Genomic DNA, 24980 nt, shown 5'->3' on the forward strand with positions numbered 1-24980 from the left:
CCAAAACAGTATAGCAACATCCAAATAGTCTATTAAAAATGTTTCCTTACTTGCGCTTACTCCTCAATGGTGCCTGCCTGAAAACAAGCAGGAATTTTTATAAGAGCTAAAATGATTCTACAGAACTTTAGCAGTACCAAACATGGCATCCCCATGCCAATTAATGTTCCTTGATGATGTTTAATTTACCAGCACAAATTCAACTAAAAAATCTATGAGATTCTATCTATGATGAATCCACCATGAGGTAGACAAAGACTTTCAGCCATGATACAGTGACCATTTACACATATGTGGTTTTCCTGTAGAAGTAATGGTATTGCTAATCTCAGAAATGTTACGAACAGGTTTATAAGATGAAGTTTTAAAAAACTTTAATAAAATATATGACAAAATAAAACCACTGTTTCCATCCCTCTGTTAGATTAAATTCATCTAAGGTTCATAGAAATATACAATGACATAAGTGAAAATAGCTACCAATCCATTAACTCCCTACATTACATAACTCTACAGGAGTTCTAAGCAACAATTTCTAGTGTCTGGGCAGACACTTCATTGATTTTCCTGGAGTTCTGTGCCGGTACACCTTGAAAATGTTTTCCCTATACAACTGTGTATCACAGGATTAAGACCAATCTTAACATTACCTGTCATCAGGTTCTAAAGATACTAGTCACTTCTCCATTTTAAAAATTATTTCCTCTAGTGTTTTCCTCCAGCAGCATAAGACTTCAGCCAGACTTCACTGTAGTTAATTTAGGGGTATAAATCAACAGATATTTTGGAAGAAGAAACTGAATGGATTTTCTCTTTCAGGGACTATGAAATAACCGAGTTATTTGAATAGGTAGTAATTAATTAAATTGATTACCAATATAGCTTCTAATTTAAAAACTGTACCAGGTAATAACCAACAAAATTATGCAAAATTTAAGAATCCTTTCTGTGAAAGAAAAAGAAGCATTCCAAATGACAGAAACAAAGAAAATAAGACTAAATTCCTAGTTTTATAATTTCCATTTCAGACACCTTTTCATGTTAGATAATTTACAATTGCTTACATTCTGGAATTTACTCTTATGTACCTAGAAACTGGATGCATATTTTTATTTGAGTCTGATTTCTGCACTTCTGGGCCACTGCACGTTTGTATTTTTCATGCCTTTCTACAGCCATCATAAGATACATGAGATATGATTAAGTAAAGTAAAGTTGAAGACTTGGATTAAAATTTTCCAAAGGGTTAAAAATGTGTTCTCATCACCCAGGTTTAGACAGATAGCTCTGACAGCATGAAATCCTACATAAGGGAATTCAGCTGTCACTACCTGTTCAGCCACTTCCATGCCGTTGTAAACTTCAACTTTCTATAAGATATCTAAATTGACAGATGAAAAAAAAAAAAAGTCTTTGATTCAGTTTTTGCAATAAAATAATGAAAATTAGAAGCACAGCACAACCAGCTTAGTTTCAGATGACAGACTCTACCATGAGAGCTATGTGCAGGAAGATGTACACAGAGTGAAAAAGGAGACGATAAATCTCTTGTAAATTCTAATTTGTCCATTGCCCACTTATCTCTTCCTCGTAAGACTGCTTTCTGCTAAGCACAACTTAGGGAGATTGATATGCACATTGCAGCCTGATGGGATAGAGAAGATGTGACCATTTCCATAGAAGTAGTCCACATCAAAACCAAAGAGCAGCCAAAAGTTTTTGACATATGTAGGTCATTATGGCAAAACCCAAACCATTCTACAGCTGATGTAAGTAGCTGATTGCATTAACAAGCTGAAGACAGAGACCTAGTTTCAACAAATCTCACTACTGATGTGGGAAATCAACTCTACAGAGATATGTTAAGGATATATGTACAATTAAGCTGCTGTAATGATCACATTGCATTGTAGTGTGGTGCTAATGCTAAACGAGTTAACCCATGACAATTCACCACCACAGCACACAACTTTGGGTGACGACATGGGATGGAATAGAAAAATTCAGTCCATAAATGATTGACTACAAGACTGGTGCTACAGGCAGGGCTTTGGATTCTTTGATAACAGCTGGTTTTGTAAGACACCAGTCTGGACAGTGATACGTGGGAAAGGTTTATCTCGCTGGGGCAAAAAGATGCTGGGACAGGAATTAGCAGGGCTCATTTGGAGAGCTTTAAACTAGATTTGAAGGGGGCTGGGGTTGTAGCAGGGTTTGCACCAGTGGGGAGCACTCTAGAATTGAAGAAGACCAGGAGGCCTCTCATACCCTAGAGTGAAATCAGTGTGCTTAGCTCGCTCCCTGAAATGCCTGTACACCAATGCAGGCAGCATGGGGAATAAGCAGGAGGAGTTAGAAACCTGTATTCAGTCAGGAGACTGTGATCGAGTAGCAGTTACATAGTGGGACAACTCACATAACTGGAATGTGGTCATGGATGGCTATGTTCTTCTCAGAAAAGACAAGCCAGCCAGGCGAGGTGGTGGAGTTGCTCTTTATGTGAGAGAACAACTACAATGTACTGAGTACTGTCCAGGCATGGATATGGAGCAAGATGAGAGTCTATGAGTGAGAATTAAGGGGCTGGCTGGCAGGAGTGATACTGTTGTGGGTGTCTATTACAGGCCACCAGATCAGGGTGAGGAGGTTGATGAGGCCTTCTACAGGCAGCTGAGAGCAGCCTCACAGTCACAGACCCTGGTTATCGTGGGGGATTTTAACTTCCCTGATGTTTGCTGGAATACTCAGCCAGTCAGCCATAGTCTAGGAGGTTCCTCCAGTGCCTTGATGATAACTTTCTGATGCAAAGGGTGGAGGAGTTGACTAGGAGAGGTGCACTGCCAGATCTCATCCTCACTAACAAGGAGAGTCTGGTTGAAGCAGTAAAGGTTGAGGGCTGCCTGGGTTGCAACAACCATGAAATCGTGGATTTCAGAATCCCATGTGGCAGGAACAGAATAGCAAGCAGAACTGCAATCCTGGACTTCAGCAGGGCAAACTTTAGCCTTTTCAAACAATTGCTAGGGGAAATCCCATGGGCAAGGCTGCTTGAAGGTAAAGGAGCCAAAGATAGTTGCTAAGTATTCAGGGACTGCTTCTACCAAGCTCAAGATAAGGACATCCCAACATGTGGGAAGTCAAGGAAGGGAGCCAGGAGACCTGCGGGGTTAAACAGGGGTAAGCTCAAGTAGAAGAGGAGAGTTTACAGATCATGGAAGGAGGGGCTGGCCACTTGGGAAGAATGTAAGTCTGTTGTCAGAGGATGTAGGGAGGCAACTAGGAAAGCTAAGGCCTCCTTAAAATTAAACCTGGTGAGAGGGGTCAAGGACAACAGGAAGAGCTTTTTCAAATACATGGCAGATAAAACTAACACCAGAGGCAATGTAGGCCCACTGATGAACGAGATGGGTGCCCTGGTGACAGAAGATACAGAGAACGCAGAGCTACTGAATGCCTTCTTTGTCTCTGTCTACTCTGACAGAAGCTGTCCTGGGGAGCCCCATACCTCTGAGGTCCCAGAGGAAGTCAGGAAAATGGAGGAGTTTGTCTTGATTGATGAGGACTGAGTTAGGAAGCAATTAGGCAATCTGGACATCTATAAATCCATGGATCCAGATGGGGTGCTGAGGAAGGTTGTGATTATTGCTGGACCAGTCTCCATCACCTTTGCCAAGTCTTGGGAAACAGGAGAGGTGCCTGAGGACAGGAGGAAAGCAAATGTCACTTCACGCTTCAAAAAGGGCAAGAAGGAGGAGTTGCATAACTACAGAGTGGTCAGCTTCACCTCCATCCCTGGGAAAGTGATGGAACAACTTATCCTTGGTGCCATCTCAAGCCATATAAAGGATAAGAGGGTCATTAGGGACAGTCAACATGGCTTCACCAAGGGAAAGTCATGCTTGACCAAACTCATAGCCTTTTATGAGGACATAACCAGGTGGATAGATGATGGCAGAGGGGTGGATGTGGTATAGCTTGACTTCAGTAAGGCATTTGACACAGACTCCCACAGCATTCTTACAGCTAAACTGAGGAAGTGTGGTCTGGATGACTGAGTAGTTAGGTGGACTGTGAACTGTCTGAAGGGAAGAAACCAGAGAGTCGTGGTCAGTGGGGCGGAGTCTAGTTGGAGGCCTGTATCTAGTGGAGTGCCTCAAGAGTCAGTACTGGGACCAGTATTATTCAATATATTCATCAATGACTTGGATGAGGGAATAGAGTGTACTATCAAGCAAGTTTGCTGATGACATCAAGCTGGGAGGAGTTGCTGACATGACAGAAGGCTGTGCTGCCATCCAGTGAGACCTGGACAGGCTGGAGAGTTGGGTGGGGAAAAATTTAATGAAATATAACAAGGGAAAGTGTAGAGTCTTACATCTGGTTAGGAACAGCCTCAGGTTCCAGTATAAGTTGAAGAATGACCTATTAGAGAGCAGCGTAGGGGAAAGGGAGCAGGGGGTCCTGGTGAACAGCAGCCAACCATGAGCCAACACTATACCCTTGTGACCAAGAAGGCAAATGGCACCCTAGGGTGTATTAGATGGGGAGAGAGGTTCTCCTTCCCCTCTACTCTGCCCTGGTGAGACCACATCTGGAATATTCTGTCCAGTTCTGGGCCCCTCAGTCCAAGAAGGACAGGGAACTGCTGGAGAGAGTCCAGCACAGGGCAACAAAGATGATTAAGGGAGTGGAGCATCTCCCTTATGAAGAAAGGCTGAGGGAGCTGGGTCTCTTTAGTTTGGAGAAGAAGAAACTGAGGGGTGACCTCATTAATGTTTATAGATATGTAAAGGGTGAGTGTTAGAAGGATGGGGCCAGGCTTTTCTCGGTGATAACCAATGGTAAGACAAGGGGTAAGGGGTTCAAACTGGAACACAAGAGTTTCCACTTAAATTTGAGAAGAAACTCCTTCTCAGTGAGGGTAATGGAACAGTGAAACAGGCTGTCCAGGTATGTTGTGTTGTTTCGTTCTCTGGAGACATTCAAAACCTCCCTGGACACATTCGTGTGTAACCTCATCTAGGTGTTCCTGCTCTGGCAGGGGGATTGGACTAGATGAACTTTTGAGGTGCCTTCCAATCCTTAACATTCTGTGATTCTGTGATTCTCTGACTGCTTTTAGAAACCATGTAGACCTCTATACAACATGTAGAAAAGGGAAGGGGCTTGCACAATATTTGTCTATAGAAGTAAACTAGTAATTAAAGGACCGTGTCTTTCCACACCTTTCCAGTCAGCAATTCAAGGAAAGATCAGATCATCAAAATTATAAATATGTATGTGCTTGAAATCAGGACACAAACAGATATCTCTAGGAGAAAACTGGTGTAAACCACAAGTAGCTGCATCTTTGATGCATCTAAAATTATTCTAATGATACTAATAATTACTTCATTTTATTATTGTTTTATAACTGAACAAATAACTGTAGACTAGCAAAAACCTCACTAAGAGGTGAAGACCTTTAGAAATATCTGCATATTTGATTTAAATTTATTAAGTGGCATTGTGTAGGTGAAGACAGTAATGAAGTCAGCAGAACTATTTCAGTTACTGTTAGCTCTTAGGATTTGCAAAGCCACCTCCAAAGTTCAATAACAATTCACAAGGCACATGTGCACTTTCCTGCAACAACCAGTCAACATTTTAATCTGGCACAAAACTGTTTTAACATATCCTGGTAATAATCTCATGAAACAAATATGAATGCTAATGTATTTCTTAGTAAATCTTTACACAGGTGTTTGCAATATTATATAACAAACATCGTAACACCAACATTGCTCTGAAAACTAAAAAAAAAAAAAAAAAAGAAAAAAATGTTTAAAAAGTTGAACATAAGACTAAAATCAAAAGAGATAAGTAAAAAATAAGGTAATTGGTACCTGAAAAAAGGCAGAAAACATTTCACGGCAATATTGTGGAATACATTTTGTACATGTGACAGCCTTCCCCATGTACAAACAGAAGAGTTTGTTAATTTGAAACTGACCATTGCAAATATAATTTAATGCAGTAAGAAATATTAAAAGGCACCCTCCCAAACAACAATCAAATACAAAAACCCAGCATTATCCTTTCCTACTGTTTAAGAATACTGAAGATCTTTTACTCCTTATAAATGAAATAGCTGTCTTTCATATTAAACTTCAATTCAGAAAATCAGTTTAAATTACTTTTACAAGGACATAACTTCACTATCCACAATTAGACCAGCTCATGCATTTTCCATTTCTTTCTGTGAATGTAAATTTGAGTTCTGCACACAGCTGATAAATCTCACAGTACCCTACCTTTCCTAGTAATGATGCCTTAGGCAAGGCCTGTGTGGACAAGAAGAAAGGTTTAAAATACCTAATACAGTTTCCTAAGTTTTCTTATCTCTTCCCTTAATAAGCTACAATGCCTTGAGACTTCCAAAGCCCACAGGATTTTCAGTCTTCGTTGGGAACATGAGGGTAATATTGAAAAGTAAATCTAAGACAAACAAAACTTTGATTTGCAGTATCAGGTTTCAAATACTGAAGGTTATCTACCCAGAATATAAAACAAACAAAAAAAATCCCCCCATTACTAAAATACTTTTCTGGTATATTTTAATTATAAAAAACTTCTGAAGATATTACACTGTTGTCAGGCTTTAAATTTATTTTTGATCAAAACTAGGGGCAATATACTTTGCAAATATATTCTTTTAGTTTGGATTTTAAATTGGATTGTACAACATGATCTATTAGATCTTTAGATCAATACATTCATAATATTTTTGTTTATGTTTATAATCTCATTGTACTTATAAAAAGAGCAAGGAGAAAAAGATCAAGAACAAAGGTAATTACTCAGTAGTTCCAGTGTTATATATACCAAAAGCCAACCTTATTTCCTCCTTCCTGCCTTTTTCTGTCTCTCACTGAAGCAGAAATATCTCTGTTCTATACTGTTCTATACTGTTCCTTTAAGTTGACATATATTGCAACATTTGAGTATATGTTTCAATTTTCCTTAGTTAATAGTCCAACTATAGTCAAACATCCATCACCACAGCAATTTAGTGTGAATTCCCACAACCACACATTTTGAGGGCACATACAGTTCACAGTTCTCTGAATACCTCTTGAGTACATTTCTATCTTATTTAAAGGGAAGTAGGAGTTGGGCTGACATTTGATCGGCATATGATGTATGCAGAAGCCTACAATATGTGTTTAAGAAATACGAAGATTCTTGGAATCCACACTGTAACTTTTATTTTTAAACATTCTCATATTTTCCAGTTGGAAACAGAATTCCATCAGAGGAGGTTCAGGACAGCAATGTTATTACCAGTGAAACTATAGACTTCAACTAAAAGGTTAATTCATTGTGGGAATATCTTCAAGAGTCCATGGGGATGGTGAGATACTGCAAAATCTCTGTGGACCTATTGTTGTTTTATTCCACATGTTCAGCCGCTTTTCCTCTGCAGAGGAGTCAGCGTATACTCCACAGCCATAAGCAGTATTTTTTAGAGATGACTGCAAATGTCTGCACTTTCAGAAGTAAAAGGTTCTTCATTTGTGGTCATAAGAACAGAAAAGGTGCTTTCAGGAATTTCCTAACATTAGGAACACATCTTTTGTGAAGAGATCTTGAGGGACCAGAGTTCAACAAGAATTTTGCTATTTTCTTGAATGAAGGCTTTCTGGTATGGTTGTATAGAAAGATGCCTGCATTTTAGGGAGAAGACAGACAATAGTGTCTAGCAGCTATTTGAGGATTGAACAGGGCACAAAACTTTATCATTTTGGAAAAACAAAAATAAAAACAGAAAAAAAAAGGATGGCAGATGTCTTGCACAGGGAAATATTCAGGTATTGTAGATCAGAAAGATGATAAAATAACAATTTAACCTAGGGCCTTGTGTCATATGCCTTGGTGTTTACTAGAAAGATTTCCCAGCAATTGGCATTAGCAAAATCTAGGTAAAGAATGTGCTAAAGCCTATAATGTCTTGAATGCAGTTAGGTGACTATATTTACAAATGTAGTGAATTATTCTTTAACACAGAAAACAAACTTTAACCAGTTTAGAAGGTTCTCTGCCTGCTAAATTATCCAGTTATCATCTTACTAAAAGATTAAATGAATGCTATAGACTGAACTAAAGCATTACTTTAAATTTGAGCTAGTTGAGAGTCATGTTGTACAAAGTTCTCCTCAGCTTACAGCAAAACTGAAAAAAATGAAATGAGGAGCAGTGATGCATAAGCTCAATATATTCTTACAAACTAGGGGTATGTTAGCTTTGCCTTGTTAAATATTTCTTAAGCAATTTTTAATTGACAACATATGTTGAACATCACATAGCAATGTGTGCAAAGCACTTTACATCTGTCATAGCCTCCCGAAGCTAATCCCTCTTTAATGTGCTAGCTTTCTTTGTATTGCTGTAGGCTTGGTTTCTGTTTACTGTCTTCCAAAAGAAAGGGAGGAAAAAAAAAAAAAGTTAGCTGTCAGTGAGAACAGGCTTATTTTAGAAAGATTTTAATTCTATTAATCTTTTGACTGGCTATCTGCTAAGAAATCATTATTATGAGCGGCAATGACTTATGCAGACAGAAGAAGTCAAATTCCATTTCTTTCAAGGTGAAGTGTATATTTTGACTGAGCTTCCACAAATGTTATTCCAGATCTCACAGAAATTTCATTTTTCTTTTGAATTTGCTTCACTGGAGAAAAGAAAAGAAGAAAAAAAAAAAAAAAAAAGAACCATTTTTTTTGATCTTTCTTCGGTAGTACTTAACTTTTTTGTTGAATATGAAATTTAGCTACCTACTATGCTCTACATGCTTGGGGCTGGCCAACTGAGGAGCCACTTTGCAGAAAAGGACCTGGAAGTCATGGTGGACAGCAAGTTAAACATGAGCCACAACTATGCCCTTGCAACAAAAAAATGCTCATGGTATTGTCAGCTGCATTAAACAAAGTACTGCCAACAGGTTGAGCTGGGTGATCCTCCCCCTCTGCACAGTCCTGGTGAGGCCATACCTTACCTGGAGTATCGTGTCCAGGTCTGGACTCCTCAGTATCAGAGAGACATGGACATACTGCAGAGATTTTAACAAAGGGTCACAATGATGATGACTGGAGCATCACTCATAGGAGGAAAGGTTGAGAGAGCTGGGACTGTTCAGCCTGGAGAAAGTGAGACTCGGGGGATCTCTCATCTCATGTGAAGCGAGCGTCTAAACAGAATCAAGTCAAGCTCTCTTCAGTGGTGCCCAGTGACAGGGCTAAAAATAATGGGCAAAACTGAAATACAAGAGGTTCTGTCTGTACATTGAGAAAGATATTTTTACTATGAAGGTGACTGAACACTGACACAGGTGCCCAGAGATGTTGTGGCGTCTCTGTCAAGGATATTCTAAAGCCATCTGGACATAGTCCTGGGCAACTGGACGCAGGTGGCCCTGCTTTTGCAGAAGGGTTGGATCAGATGACCTCCAGAGATCCCTTTCAGCCTCGTACATGCTGTGATTTGTAACTCTCTGATACTGTAATTATGCATCAGTTTAACGCAAAATGTATTTCTGATGTGCTGCAATATCATCACAGGTTGACTAAAAGTACATAAGCTGACTTTCACAGTTTTCTATGATTTATTAAGTGAAACAGTTGTCTCACTCTGTCAAACAAGTAGATTTTTTTTCTTCTGAAACTGCAGTCTTTGCTCAGTATTTTCCCATGCAAACTGTTTGCCTAGGCTGTTGAGTTTTCATATTTGTACTAGTTTAATTCTTTTCTTAAATTTTGTTAAAGGGCCAGGAATTATAGCAAGGTAAGACCTAGCATGAAATTGGAGAAATTGCTGCTACTAGTCATGTGATGTATTTTTTCAGTTTACTGTTTCAGTCTGTCTACAGTGTGTCAACAATTTGTTTCTTTTGAAGTAAAAGAGAAGTTTGTTAATAACAGTAGAAGTAGGACTGACTGTGTGGAGAGTGTGAGCATACATTTGTCATCACTATGCTAGCCTTAATTTTCCTTTTTCTCTACATCTGAAATAAAGGAAAAAATGTGTTAAAAGTTTTATATAAAGATGGGAGGTTACAGATATTTATGGTGGTGTGTGCAGTGCTATTGGAAATTCAATGGTGCCCTCCTACCTGAGAAATTACACTTTGCTGAAAAGAATGGAATTTTCAACTACGAGACATTTGCTTTAGGCAGCAAATCCCCCCTGGGGTGAAGAACTGAAGAACAATGTGAATAGAAGTTATATTAAAGAAGAGAGCAGGTGGAAGACTAGGAGTGTAGTTCCACATGTATTTTCTTTGGAAGTGAAGCTAATTCAAGAGGCCCTCATTCCCTACAAAGATGCACACCCCTTGCCCCTCACTGCTTTGTTCTCATTCACCACCCTTTCTTCTGTGTTTCTTGAAACATTTGTAAGGGCCTCATGTAAAATGGATCCCTGAAATGAACTGTATTAATAAAAGAATCTCCAAGCTTTGCTATTCACATCAATGATTCAGTTTATAGCACAGCATTACAAATAGTTGCACTGCTAGGCTGCAGAAGTGATGACTTGTAGCACAGGGGCAGGAATGAGCAAGGGTGTTAAAAAAGTGATCTTTGAAACCAGCTTTGTCACTGAAGAGTACATGGAATTGCACTCTGGAAACCCATGAGAAAAGAAAGAGTTCACAGCTGTTCTATGCTACTTTGTGTAATACTTTCCCTCCCATACAGTCTGAGAGTTCAGACTTTAGGATTTTGACTTAAAATTAGAAGTCTAATAAATGCTGGCTTGTTTTATTATCACCATTGGAGCATGCTATATTGTCTTTAAGAGTGTTCAGATCTCAACTGGAACATTTTAGGTGTCTTTGGTGGGACACAGAACAAATCGGTGTGTTATGACTCATTCTCTTCATGTAAGAATGAACACATTTAGTCTGGCCCACATGAACAGCTGTGCAGGGCACTAGATCCACAAGACCATATAGGCAAGCTGCATAAAGTTCTGGTCCTTGCATAAAAAAGGAAAAAAAAAAAAAAAAAAAAAAAAAAGGTCCAAACCACAAGGAAAATAACTGTTCTCAACCCCCTAAAAGAACTGGAAGGTTGAGTATAAAGCATAAGTCACCAGTTTATCCTTTGTATAGGCATGTTAGCATAAGAGAGGTCCAAGCAATTAAAAAGTCAATATTTTAAAGTCTTTTTAACATTGATTTGGACTAAAAAACACTTTATAGGTGTACAAAATATTGCTCAATATGAGCAAAAGCTTTGGCTGTTCTCATGTTAAAAAATAAAATCATTTCCACATAACATCCTTCTTTCCACTCTCCACTGAGCTTACTTTCCTGTGTCTCTTACTAGAAGGGGAGATAGATAATACCCAGTTAACGTCACACCATGAAGCCCAGAGATTCTGATTTCAATTCAGTTCTCAACAAGGGAGGAGTACAGATTTTGTCTTTACATTTTAACAAATTGTACTTCTAAGATGATTATTAGTAACAGTTTCTAATATGGCTTCAATGTGAAGTTTTATGATTTGCCTGAATGTAATTTGCATTAATTCTTTCTGCATCACTTGATGACTAAATAAGAATAATATGAACAGATACCTTAAAAATACGCATACAATTAACTTCTTCAAAAACATGTTACACAAAATGTTAGCTGAAATGCCATAATATATGAACTAAAAAGGAAACTCAACATGATCTAATTTTTATTTAGTTTATATATCAAAATATATCAAGATAATTTCATATCCACTTGGAAAAACCTCAACAAATTGCTACCTTTACTCTTTGACACAGAAATGCAGCAAAGATTTCTGTTATTTCCATCAATAAGTGACTGAAATAGCAGGATATAAAGATGTCAAAGATGGAGTACACTCATGCGAACAAAAAAGTAGCATTACCATGTCCTTGCCTTTTTCTATCATCTTAACTTTTCTGAGTGAAATTTTACAACAGCATGCAGTCTTATTAGACATTATCACCACTGATTTTTGAAGAAACATCAACATAATGACAAGTAGACCTTAATTCATGTTGTTTTTCAATGTGTCTTAGCTTTCCTGTAAAATGAACTCTCTAGGGCTTCACAGTAAATTTAAATTATAATTCTTTGAGTTGTTAACTATTGCTGAAATAACTTTATTATTAAATTGTGTGTGCTGCCATAAATCTTCTGTTCAGATTTACAGCAAAGTGAGCAAAACTGAAAACTCAATCTGTTAATTTGATCTAATTCAAGTCTCAAATTGAATAAATATTCATCTTTTGCTAACTTGATTTAAAAAAAAAAAAACAAAAACAAACCAAACCAACCAACCAAACAAAAAAAAACATAGAGAAGAGCCTGCTGAAAACACAGAGAATTGGAAATGGTAAGGAAAACTGAACAAATAAGACAAATTATCTCAATCACCCAAACACTAAATAACTCAGTTCATACCTGGCTTACCAGGAAAAAATTCAAATTACATAATGTGACATGTGACAAGACAACCATGTTATATCTGAGACAGCAAAATCCAGCATCTGCATTTCCCAGCTTTGCTTATCTTGAGAAGTATCTTTAAGTGAAAAAATGTCTCATTTAAATAAGTGAGAATCCACTATCCAATCTACAGAAATTCTTCAATATAGTAATCTTCCTGGAATCTTTCCTAGTTGCAGGTGTAGAGGAAAAGTAAACAAGCATACCCAAATATGACACCAGGTTTACTCAAGGTTCTTCTGACATGTCAAACAGATGCAATGAGTTTTCAGTCACTTCTGTTTTTCATAGATATCCTAACACTGACAACTGATATTTTGTGCAGATAGGTGTATACTTTTTCTGTGGCTAAAGTAAGGAATGCTTATGGTTTTTCTTTGTCTTAGTTAAGCTATGTTTTCCCTCTCTTTCCACTCCTCTTTGGTTATCAGGCAAACAAAGTTACCACTAGACTAGACAAATATTTTGGACATTTTAACATCATCTTGCTGAGTGCTGTGAGAAGGGTTTTTGCCAGGTTATTTTTTTTTTTAATTTTAGAAAAGACACTTCTCTGAAATTTAGCCAAGCAGCCAAGAGAAAGATTCTGTCTTCAAGTGATGCTTTTGACACACTGTGATGCTGTACAACATGAAATTAAAAAAATGCAAGTTTGTAGCTAAATCTTCCCCAGAAAATGCAAACAGTTTTTTTGGTAAATACTCTTGGTGATAGAAAAGCCTTGAGACATATCAACACCTGGCACTGGAGAAAAAGGAAAAGTGGGTCAGAAAGTGTATTTCTGATGGGAATGATGTTTCATAGGAAGGAAAGCAATACAAAACTGGATGTTCTGGTATTTCTTTTCCAATTTCTTAGTTGTTGAAGTCTTTTATGACACCAATAATTTTTGAGACAGATGCATCTAGATGATGGTGGAGTGCTCATTTAAATCTCTATTTGAAAGGAAGAAATGGCTAGGATACTGAATTGGAGTCTTTTGAGGGTAATCAGAAAGGATTTGCTGTCATTTTGTAAAGCTCCTCCTTAAATGAATATGCCTTAGGGCAGTTATCTTTGAGTGTTCATGGACAACAAGACAAAACTGATATATCTGTTCAAATTATTAAGAAAATGGCCCAAACAGGTGATGGCAAAATGCATGCAAATCTTTACATTTTGTTGGAAAGGTGGTCTAGTTTTTATGTTATTTTGTTGCTGGTGATGGTTTTTAATTATTTTATTTTGGCTGACCAGTACGCTAATCTTGAGAAGAAGAACAATTAGGTAAAAAATGGATTCTCTCAAATCTCAGATTTTATTACTTGGCCCTTTTTAAATGACCACACCTGTACTTATTTGAACTAGACAAAACAAACAAACAAACAAACAAACTGTTCATGTTCAGGTATATTGTCTTTACTCCCAGTTTCACAGGAAAAGGTAGTGAATAATTCTCAAAACATGAATTGCAGTTGCGCTTGTTCCCTGACTTTATTTCAAATGTTTGTGTACTTGACACTAGTGCTTGAATCTTTAACATCTTGAGAATAGTGACTAAGATTGTGGCTTCGTATGATGGTCACAGTGTAGGGGGGTCCTCCTGTCCAATCTCGCCTTTCCCTCCCACTTTCAATAGCCTTGTGCTACCTCTGGTGCTTGTCAGTAACCTAATGTTGCTGATTTTCATTTACTCCCATTGCTCATCAAAGAAGTAAACAAGAAGCAGGGCTGAAACCATGGAGGGGCTGCACATGACTGTCAGGCTAAGAGCAGAATGGAGAATTTGGTACTTTTTTCAATATAATTAGATCAGTTCAACTGTTTTGCTCAACCTCACACTTATTGGACAACTCTGTAGTAAATAATTGGTTGTGAAGGTCTTCCCATACCAAAAGATTTGTATATTGTCGGTCCCTAGCAAAACTCTATTTAAATATTCATGATGACTACTGACCAATAAAAAACACACTGATGTTTTTTCACTTTTGTTGAATGGGACAAATGGGAAATGCAAGTGCTTATAGATGTAGAAACAGCTGATACTTATTATCATGATTAACCTGATAGCAAACTCGTTAAAATCAATCTACTAGAAGTGAGGTGCTAATGTGCTAATCATTTGCAACGTTATTGAAATTTAACACTAGATTAATAAGTTGCAAGATATCATATGCACCTGCTTCAGCTAGCTCTGTGTTTCCTGAGACAAAAAGTAAGACTATCAAATACTGTTATAATTACAGGGCTGTTTGTAACTATAAAATTAAATTACCCTGACTTTTTAGGACATAACTATCTGTTACCAACCATACCTAGTTTCTAACACTACATATTAATTATTTCTGTTCCATTTACTAGCTAAATTGACTTATTAATCTGATCCAAGTCTTCAGGTTCTATTGAACAATTATAATGAATGAAACATAATCTGAATGAAGTGACAGTTTTTCATGTTTTTGGTTTTCTTTTGGAATTACAGAATATATTTAGTTGATTTTCAGGAGTCCGATATATTACAATATATTCCCTTAAATTTCCATTTGCTTGGCTGGAAGAGAATAGATGCAGTCACATAAATAATGTCAACTCAGAAGACTATGCTTGAAAAGAAATCATAAAAATATCTTGGGGAATAGTTAGTTTAGCTTTCATTTCTGTTGCCTCCAAAATAATTAGGTAACTCTTGTTTAGAGTATCATAACGCCTTTTCTTTTCTTCACCTTTCTTTTCTTCACTGCCTTTCTTTTCTTGTAACTAAACTTATCTTTCATGTTCATCTTTCTTTCTCTTTGTATTTTAAAGTTCTGTTGAAAGCTTCTTTATTTATACACAAATTATTTTGCTCACTGTGTGTAAGAGATGATGATGTGATTTTGAGCTTTACTTACCATGTGCCATAACAAATCTAAATGTTCATCCAAAGCATAAAATATCCATTCCTCACTGTTAGATGATTAACTGGACATTCTATTTAGAGGTGTTTTCATGTTTAATCCTTCACTGATTTTATAGAAATAAGAAACTTTTACATTTGGTTTATTTGCAGAGCAGAAGAGGGTTAAGGAGGTTTTCCTTAAGGTGGATCCAGGCAGGCCTTTTGTAGAGCAAAAGGTTAACTCTTATAACACTAGAGTGCTCTGCAAACAATTATTTTCTATTTTAGACTAAAGCAGGTGATGTGGTTTACTTTACAGCCTAAAAGAATAAATCAAGAAGGTTTGATTTGAAAAGTTCACAAAAATATTGAATATGTTAACACCTACAGAGACATTATTGAGATTAAACGATGAAGGCTATAATAATTATATTGATAAAGAAAAGAAAAATTAACATAATAACCATAATTTTTTTCTACAAGTTTCTAATTTTTTATATACATGGTAAGCTTCCTGTTAACTTGCTTTACTCTTAGTATTTACTTCATTTAGGAGGGGAAAAGAAAACTAAAGCAGGAAATGTAGATCTATTCCTAACTTTTACTTGTGTTACCCATTTAACAGGCGCTGATGCTCATCAAACTTTTACTTTTCAAGAGATAAGACAAGCTCCATGACATCTTGTTATATCAATTTTAAATCTACATCTAAATGCTAAGCGAGTAGAATAATTTAAATCACTTTTAAAGAATTCTGGAAACTCATGTACTGTTCAATGGGGTATGTGGTTATTCATAGATTTACTGGGGAAAAAAAACAAGACATAACAAACCTTACTGGTTTTACATTTAGACAGAGGCACATCTGTGTGGTATAGACTGGTTCAATGGGCCAAGGCCAATTGTATGAAATTCAACAAGGCCAAGTGCTGAGTCCTGAATTTAGGTCTCAACAATGCCTGCAACACCACAGGCTCAGAGAAGAGTGTCTGGAAATCTGCCTGCTGGAAAAGGACCCGTGAGTGGTGGTCAACAGATGACTGAATGTGAGCCAGCAGTGTGCCCAGGTGGTCAAGAAGGCCAGCAGCATCCTGACTTGTATCAGAAACAGTGTGGCCAGTAGGACTCAGGAAGTGATCATCCCCCTGTGCTCAGCACTGGTGAGGTTGCATCTCGAATCCTTTGTTCAGTTTTGGGCCCCTCACTACAAAAAAGACATTGAGGTGCTGGAGAGAGTTCAGAGAAGGGCAATGAAGCTGATGGAATGTCTGGTGCACAAGTCTTATGAGAGCAGATGGGGGAACTGAGGTTGTTTAGCCTGGAGTAAAGGAGGCTGAGGGAAGCCCTTCTTGTGCTCTACAACTACTCGAAAGAAGGTTGTAGTGGGGTGGGTGTCATAAAGTAAAATCATAGAATAGTTTAGGATGGAAAGGACCTTCAAAGGTCATTTAGTCCAACCCCCCTGCAATAAGCAGGGACATCTGTAACTAGATCAGGTTTATCAGAGCCCTTTCCAGCCTGCTCTTGAATGTATCCGAGGATGGGGCATCTACCACCTCTCTGGAAAACTTGTTCCAGTGTTTTACCACATCCATTGTAAAAAAATTTCTTCTTCATATCTAGACTGAACTTCCTAACTTTCATTTTAAAACCATTGCCCTTTGTCCTGTTGCAACAGGCCGTGGTAAAACTCTGTCCCATCTTTCTTATGGGTACTTCCTAAGTATGGAAAGTGCATGATAAGGTCTCCCTGGAGCCTCCTCTTCTCCAGACTGAAGAATCCCAACTCTCTCAGTCTTTCCTCACATGAGAGGTGTTCCAGCCCTCTGATCATTTTTGTGGCACTCCTCTGGACCCTTTTCAACAGTTTCCTTTCTTTTCTGTACTGAGGGCTCCAGATCTAAACACAGTATTCCAGGTGGGGCCAAGTAGAGGTGCAGAATCACCTCCCTCAAACTGCTGCCCATGCTTCTTTTGATGAAGTCCAGAATACGATTGGCTTTCTGGGCTGCAAGTACACATTGCTAAGGTCCAGTTTTTCATCCGCCAGTACACCCAAGTCCTTCTCTTCAGGGTTACTCTCAATTCCTTCATCCCCCAGACTGTATTGATATCAGTGGATGCACGGACCCAGGAGCAGGACCATGTACTTGGCTTCGTTGAACCTCGTGATGCTCACATGGGCCCACTTCTGAAACTTGTCCAGATCTCTCTGGATGATATCTCATCTCTCAGATGTGCCAACTGCACTACTCAGCTTGGTGTCATCTGCAAACTTGCTGAGGGTCAACTGGATCCTACTGTCTGTGTCATTTATGGAGATATTAAACAGTACTGGTCATCCTCTTTTCCCAAGTAACAAGCTATAGGACAAGAGGAAATGGCCTCACATTGCACCAGGAGAAGTTTAGAATGAATATTAGGAAAAAAAAACTATTAAATGAAAGTGTTTTCAAGCATTGGAATAGGCTTCCCAAGGAACCGATGGAGCCATCAGGCCTGGAGGTATTTAAAACCTCTGTAGGTGTGGAGCTAAGGGACATGGTTTATTGGTGGACTTGGTAGTTTTAGGTTTACAGTTGGACTTTATCAACTTTAAGCTCTGTTCCAACCTAAATTATTCTATGATTCTATGATATGTTGGAATTAGAACTATGCAAGGCTCAAACAATCTTATCAAATGATTTTAAATTTGTATTCAAATAAAAATATCTCATCACATAGATTTTGTTACAAGCTTTAACACTTATTTAAGCTAACATAAACCATAACAAGAAACATTATTTTCATAATTGGTGAAATAATGAAGTAGAGAAAACATTGTTCTGTCCTACCCATTTATATCTCTGTGTCAACATTTTTAGGAGAGTAAAAAATTAACAGTCTGAACTGTGTGAGTCCTGAAAACTTTCAGTCTTCAAACTTCAAAATTGCTCTCCCAATTATTTTGTTTCTCTCCTTAAAAATGTCTCTTTTATGTCTGTTATAAAATGCACTCTTCGATAACATCAGTTGAAAAGTTATTGGCCTGATTTTGAAATGCATTTCATTTTTGTTAGGAGAGCTCTAAAGATCAAATACTTAGAAAGTGTATGTCAAAGTATTTTTCTATTTTTCATTTTAACGTTTTTCACTTTCCTCCTCTTTCCTAAAAGCACAGATTCCTGTGTGAGACTGCACAGATTGAAGTAATATTATTGCCACTGTTTAATGTCAATGACCTGTGATCAAGAGCCAGTAAAGGATTTGGATACCTAAGTTAGGGCTTCAGGTGTATTGTAAATCCCATTTGTGAAAACTTTTCAAAACCACCAGATGATGTGCCCTACTTTTTTATTTCTTATTTTCATGTCCTTTGAACTGTATTTCTTCATTTGTGCAAAAGTGCTTCAGACCATTTTGCAGTTTTGTCTTTATAATCAAAGTAAAGTATAAGTAAATACAATGTGTGAGTTACCTCATAGAGGCATTATGTCAACACTACCAAATATTTTAGCAGTGCAGTTCCATTTCTCAGTTCCTGGACTGTCAACACTGTCTTGACTTTTCTTTGTAGCTACCAAATTCCCTGGAATGAAAATCCATGTGTAGCTGTGGGCTGTTTACTTCAGACCCTCTCCAGTAAGGCAGGGTGGATAAAGATAGACTATCTGAAAAGCCCTTGTTCTTCCATTTCTACACGTTGTTACAAAACGTTCTTCCAGCCCATCCATCACATCACACTTCCAATCTCAAACTATTTTAAAAAATATTTTGTCAACTACAATACTAGCCCTAGCATAACTTCAAATACTGAACTATTTCAAAGAAGGTTACACCAAAGAATATTAAGGGACTAAACTTAACACAGCGCCTAGAAAATTTCAAGTCTGTTAGGTCATTCAATAGAGACACCAACAATTTATTTCCAAAAGGGCTTATCCCTAGGCGGTGTGAACACAAATTGCTTTGTACTACTTTGCCTTTAGATGACAGATTATTATCTGGAGCAGATCCATCTGACAAGGTCAATGTAGCAATAAGCTCTGTAAATATTACATACATAATATATCCTGGTACAGTTTTGGCCATGCCAAATGACACACAAGGGTATGAGGGAGAATATAATATTGGCCTGGGAGTGTATCCAATAGGCAGCCTTGTCTTGTGGGAGAAAGAAACTTAGACTGGTGGAAAAATTATAGTGTGCTACTTAACCTCAAAGCCACTAAGCTACCATGTTCAATAATACAGATGTAGCATAAGTGACCAAATATCTAGTGTAGATCACAACATACATCATATCCTTCTTAGCAGAATAACTTAGCCAAATATACCAGACTCCAAGCGTAGCTTCCTCTATCATGCTCATCAAATATATGACACTATGTATAAAAAATGTAAGAAAAAGAAAATCAGGACTTTCTTCAAAAATCAGTTGTTAAATGTAAGTGTATACCTCAATCATTTTGAATTTATTTCTATCAGTTCAAGGAGGTTTGGATATTAATTCTAAGCATAGATGTTTTATTCCACCGCCTATTTCTAAGTCATGAATGACATTATGCAAAAATATGAAATAAATTCAGAATAATGGGTTCTACTCCAAGAGTTTAAACATCTGAAGGAGTGGTGCCCCAATAACTTGATTTTGATAAAGCTAAGTAATTTCTTAAAGGTAGCTGTTTTAACATTAGATGACAACAAATAGATAGCTAAGATGTAGCATTGTTATGCCAAATAGAAGTCAACTTACAAGATACTTTTACACAAATGAAACAATTCAACTCAACAAAATAAACACCCAACAATCATGGGTTTAGAACAGGGAAGGTTTACATTCTATTTTCTTTTTCTCTCACAGTAAAATCTTATATTATTTCAGGCTGCACACCAGCTTTGGCTGAATATAAAGCTGACTATTAATTGGCTCACACAGGGCTGCTTTGTTGGAATGGTATGAAATTTAAACTCTGGTCCTGCAAGGATTTGCATATATGCTCAACTCTAAGTACATCTCCGAGTCTCAATGCCATCTGAAGGAAACATGATGCACTACTGAGGCTATATTTCAGCAGGGCTAATTGGTTCAAACCAAAGTCCCTGTTAATCCTGTGCTATTTCTGGTATTTAAGTTAGCTCATTTGGAAGTAATGGAGTATAACCATGTGGCCTTCATTTGCTCCATGTAGACATAACCTTCACACAATATGAATGAAAGGAGGGTTCTGGTAGAAGCAGAGTGAGACAAATCATGAAAACTTTTGAATATTCCCACTCTCGGTACAATTTAGGATGTACAAGTTTAATACTAGAACAGTGCTTTAAATAGTAAATATATTGAATCATATGGGTCTTAGTTTGTTATATAAAGAATCATTTAAGCCTACAAAAGAAGTAGAAACTTAGTCTTTTGTGCTTCTGATTTGCTTATGAGTACTAAAACAAGAGAGTGTTAAAAGTGTTATGACTTCTGGATTGTAACTGGCATAGTAACAGTCTGTTTTTGTGGCATATGTAGGATACCAAGTGAATCAGTTATTCCTGGGGGTAAAAATGTTACATGAACATGCAAAAATTGTACATGGCTCTTTTTGATTTTTAAGTACAACTGATCTGAATTAAGATCCCTCAAATTATTTCTGAGAGCCAAGTTTTGCAACTTTCACACTCTTCATTTACCCTCTTCTTTCATAAGTAATGATTAGGTTTGTCAAGACTGGCAATACTATCACAGAGAGATCAAAGTCAGGTTGTGTGTTTCTTTGATTTTAACATGTTATGGGTGTACACTCAAGTATTGGTAACTGGAGGTGGCTGCAGGGACCTCTGTGAGGAGAGGCCAGGACTGCCCCATGCCAGACATAGCTGGTTCCAATTAGCTCCCACCCACCCGCTGCAGGACACGGCTGAGCCCCTCAGACAAGGTGGTGGCTCCTTGGGGGAAGTATACTTAAGTAATGGCAAAAACGCTGCATGGTAGTAAGGAGCGAGGAAAAAAGGGTATGAGAAACAGCCCTGTGAACGCTGAGGTCAGTGAAGAAGGAGGGGGAGGAAGTGCTCTGGGTGCCAGAGCAGTGGTTCCTCTGCATCCCATAAAGAGATATACATCATAGCAAATATATACATTGCAACCTGTAAAGGACCCCACACGAAAGTAGGTGGCTATTTCCTGAAAGTATTGCCACCTGTGAAGAATCCGTGGTGGAGCAGGTTTTCCACGATAGGTAGAAGTCAGGAATAAAAAAAATACAGTTGAAACTGGAGAAAAGAGGGTGGTGGGAGGAAGGTGTTGTTTTAGTTTTGTCTTTGTTTTTTAGTATCCAAATCTATTTTAATTGGCAACAAATTAAATTCATCTTCCCCAAGTCAAGTCTGGTTTGCCCACTTTTTCATCTTAGTTTCTCCCCCGTCCTGTTGAGGAGGGAAAGTGAGAGAGTGATTTGGTGGGTGTCTCGCAGCTAGCCAAGGTCAACCTACCACATAACAATGCTGTGACTGACAATATAAATTTAAAGGCAACACAGGACAGAAATTTTGCCTTTGCATCAGCACAGACAAGCAAGCATATATCACAGTTTTTAAAATGATGTGAAATAAAAGCTGAGGATTCTGAGAAACAGATTCCATTTACTAAAATAAGTCTAGCAGCCATTCTGAACAGAGAGAACTAGAATTCCTAAAGCCACCCACTCTTCATGGATGATTTATTTAAAAAGGCATACTGGATAATGAGATGGTCATCTTAGAGGCAGAGCAGCAATCAGAAGAAATTTTGGTACAACACGAAGGACTGATTCGACCTGTGATGTCCTAAGTGCATTTCCAAAATGGATATTGCTACATTCTGAAGCTTTTTTATGAATGTAAGGATACAGAACTGATCTTCTGGAAGAAAGTGATTTTGAGTGATCCAATTTTCAAGCTCAAATAAAGGAGAAAACATAAATTTAAATACTTAAAATTATTAAGTAGTCAGATGAAAAATTAAGAATTATAATATCAAAAATGAAGAATCAGTATTCAAACTTATGTTACTATTTTTAAGTGAGATTTTTGGTTGATTAAAACTCAAGGCTGTGTCTGGATCAATCCTTGCTAGCACTTTCCAAACCCTGTGTTTCATAACTGTGTGCTGACATGACTACACAGTAACTGTTTTGTTCTCTGGTTTCTCCTGCCTACGATGTCAAGATTTTTCAAGAAAGGGAGCCTGAAGTTACAGGCCAGCTGAGGACTTTGAAATACCCCAACAGATAGGTTAGACAGTTGAAGAGACCAAAGTTTGTCTCTTGTTACTTAAAATCAATCAAAAATAAGTCAAAAGTGTTAGCTTCTTTTGAACTCTGTAATAATTAGTTTTACACAAGAATTGTATTTGTATTTGTTAAATAAGCCCTAAAATATGACCAGTGTAATTGGTTAAATTTCAAAGTAGTGTTTAGGTTATTTTAGTGGTTTCATGTCTGCAGGAAGTAATGCTTGACAGGATTTTCAGTAAATAAAGGATGGTACATAGAACATATTTGCCTAGAGACTGCTCATCACTTTTCTCTCACAAGTAGAAGAATGAAAGTAAAGCCATGAAAGAGCAAACAACTGACATCAAAAGAATGCAAACATACTGAAAATTACAAGGAAGGTCACTCTAAACCAAAATTTAAAGTGATGTTACTGCAGACAATAAGAGAACCTTGGCAGTGGTAGTTATTAAATGCTTGTATTACAGTAGCTCCCAGAACTTCTCAAAGAGGTAGAAAGCTGTAATACATTAGATACTCCACACATTTCTAGAGTTCAGATCTTCATCTCTGAAGTGCGTACACTGTAAATAAGTAGTGTAATCAAAAAGTGGAGGAAAAAGCCAACATGTAACTAAACCTGAGTTTTGCTGAACAGATGAGTCACCCAACTCAATGCCCTGCCCACCATCTCAACCCCCAATTCCACATATAAACAAAAATAAAAGGGTTTTGAAGTAACAATGCACTCAACAGAAGAATTAAGATAATAGTACCCTGGACCCATGCCAGAGCAGAGGCTCTGCTAAGGCACTGCAGGCAGTGGGCAATCCACACTGAGGCAGAGGAAAACCAGTTGAAAAGCAAGAATGGCAGAATGAACCCCAACCTCCTCCAACACCTGTCACCTTACCAAATGATTTAGAATGTATTGAGTGTAACCCATGGTAAAAACAAGAGAGGTTGAGCCTAGGAAGAGAGAAGAAAGGTTTTTAGCTTATGTTTAGCTTAGGAAATGGTGAAAAAAAAAAAAAAAGATGTTAACTGTGTGTTTAACTGTTTATGTTTTATCATTTATTCTTGTCCAAATCAGTGATTAGAAGTTTGCATTAATTAACAATAAATTAAATTACATAAAATTTGCCTAAGTTGAGAATGTTTTGTTATTGATATGCAAGAGAGCTATTTTCACTGAAACATCTACCTTATCTGGTGAAGACTGATAAATATCATTTTTAGGCTGATTTATTTTGTTTTCTGTGTCAAAAATCACATTTTGAATCTTCATACCTACTAATGTGTGACATAAGGAATCAAATGATCAAAAATTTAAAGACCTATGTTAAAATACATGTCACATAGTATTTGACCAATCAAACATTCTGAAGTATAAAACCTATTTGTGATGTTCCCTGAGTATGCTCAGGAAAATTTAAGCAAAAAACAAACAAACAAACAAACAAACAAACCAACCAAAACCATAAAATCAAATGCCACTAAACACATTTCTATAGATTATTTACAGAAGTTGGATTTGAAATCTGGAACATCATTCCCTCATCATTTCATGTAAGGTACATAACAGCATAATGCTGATATCAGTAGCCTGTGATTTTGACCCTAATCTGGGAAAAGGCCACCATCCTAATCATCATAGCAATGAAATAAATGCATCTGTACAGCATGTTCATGCTGAAAGGCAACATGTATTATCTATATTATGTGAAATAGTTACATTTTAGATTATCAGAGTGCTAAAGCTCATCTTTGGTATTTTATTTTCAATAAGTCATAAATTCCACCACTTAAAGAAAAACAATACTATTGCTTTGGGCTTTTTTTTTTTTTTTCTCAAATTTAGAATACAATGACCATTCAGATCCAAAAGGGAACAGGAAAGTGCCTAATATTAATTTCAAGGTCTCTAGTTCTGAACAGACTAATAGCCAAAACAAAAACATAATCAAGCGGACTATGCATGACCTGCAGTCCTTTGCCCAAGTCTAGGTGGTGCAAACTGACTCATTTCCACAGCACTTGGAACTAACTCTAGTACAGAGGTACTAGGTATGTCTTGGAAAGGGTAATGTCTAGCAGTCAAAAAAACACAGATACAATGAATTATCTTATAAATGTCCAATGCTTGCACAGACTCTTTTATCTCCCAAAGCCACATACCTTACTACTCACTAAAAATCAATGTTTTCTCCAGTTTTCAATTTTTTCCAGACTTCTCAGTCCTGTATTAGTCTCCCATTACAAGACCATTGTTGTCAGTGGTGACTCAGCATACGCATAACTGTAATTAAAAAAATTATCTTTTATTAAATATCGAAGACTTAATAGCAAGACATGTTTATATATATATATATATATCAGTATATATCTATAAAGGAGACA

Source organism: Nesoenas mayeri (assembly GCF_963082525.1).
Source record: "Nesoenas mayeri genome assembly, chromosome: 1".
NCBI lineage: Eukaryota > Metazoa > Chordata > Aves > Columbiformes > Columbidae > Nesoenas > Nesoenas mayeri.